Below are 1,490 nucleotides of genomic sequence, written 5' to 3' on the forward strand. Positions count from 1 at the left end.
CAATTGAATTTACCACAGGTGGACTCCAACGAAGTTGTAGAAACATCTCAATAATGTTCAATGGAAACAGGATGCACCTGAGTCTCATAGCGAAGGGTCTGAATACTTATATAAATAAGAGTTATTTCTGTTTTGTCTTTGATATAAATTTGCTAACATTTCTAAAAACCTGTTTTTGCTTTGTCATTATGACTGTTCTCTCTGCTACCGCATGGAAAATGGTACCAGACTGCCAAGTTTAGGTCCAAAAGGCTCCCCAACAGGTTGTTCTAGCCCCTGTAGTTGGGTTTGAGTTCTTTTTGGCTATTGTGTAAATTCCATTGTTGACCACGTGGGGCCCCTGTCCTGTGTTGATGTGTGTTGTTTGTTTAATATGCTGAACCCTGCAGAAGAAGAATTATTTATGTTCCAAAATGGTGAAAGTCACACTGATGCAGCTGCAGACGTTATCAAACTCCATCCTTCTTGCTATCATTTTGTAGAACCATTGTCTGTAAGTAAAAATAATCATAACAGATTTTGCATTCAATTCATGATGATATTTTGTACGGATGATCGTTTTAATGCGATGTAAGAATCTTCTTGATAGACACATGGATATCTGTTTAGTGCATTTGATCTGTCATGGTTTGGGGAATCATTTACATCCGATTTAATGCATTATTCTGCATATTTCTATGTTCATGGACATGTATACAAATACACGCTGTGTTATTATTTGGAATCAGCTAGTCTAGTAATCAGCTAGCATACAATAAGTCATACTCATTATTCTTTTCTTTCTATATTTCAGTTTTACTCATTTCAGTCACTACTACTGTACCTATAAAGCGGTGGAAATAAATCACCCTTCAACACTACAGTAGCTGCACCGAGTTCATCTGTCTGCTGAGCTTAAGAAGGGGACTCTTTTGCGAGGGCAGAATAAGCTTCTACCCCCAAGCCATTACACTGCTGAACAATTAATCAAATGGCGACCCAGACTATTTACACTGCTGCTACTTGCTGTTAGCATATAGCCTCGCTATTGTGATTTTGTGTTACTTTTTTTTACTCTACTTTATTTAGTAAATATTTATTTCACTCTTATTTTCTTAAAACAACATTGTTGGTTAAGGGCTGGTAAATAAGCATTTCACGGTAAGGATTTAAACACCTGTTGTATTCGGCGCATGTGACAAATACAATTTGAATTGATTGGGCAGTAAGGTACAAAGAGAATTACAAACATACGACTGAAATTATAACTGTTGACGTTGATTTATTGGCTGGATTTATACACATTCACTCCCTGTTATCTCCTCTTATTCTCTATACAACGCGCTCTTTTGCTGTACTGGGAATGTCCTGGGGATTTTTGATGGAGCCTGGAAGACCCATGCATCTGGAGTAGTGCTCCTGGTCTGTGAGAAGGTGGACAGCTTTATTGGAAGGAAGCTGCCACAGACAGCTGCCACAGCGAATAAGGGCTTTCTCAGGGCCCGAAGCAG

The 1,490-nt window shown here is 38.5% G+C and overlaps 1 long non-coding RNA gene across 1 annotated transcript; it reads left to right on the forward strand.

Moving 5' to 3' along the window:
• The first annotated feature begins 403 nt into the window (after positions 1-403).
• Positions 404-1,241, forward strand: LOC129823363 (uncharacterized). Its single transcript, XR_008754623.1, has 2 exons — positions 404-493; positions 794-1,241. It is a non-coding gene; the product is annotated as an uncharacterized LOC129823363 (long non-coding RNA).
• The last annotated feature ends 249 nt before the right edge of the window (positions 1,242-1,490 follow it).

The sequence above is a fragment of the Salvelinus fontinalis genome, chromosome 25 (genome assembly GCF_029448725.1).
Source record: "Salvelinus fontinalis isolate EN_2023a chromosome 25, ASM2944872v1, whole genome shotgun sequence".
Lineage (NCBI taxonomy): Eukaryota > Metazoa > Chordata > Actinopteri > Salmoniformes > Salmonidae > Salvelinus > Salvelinus fontinalis.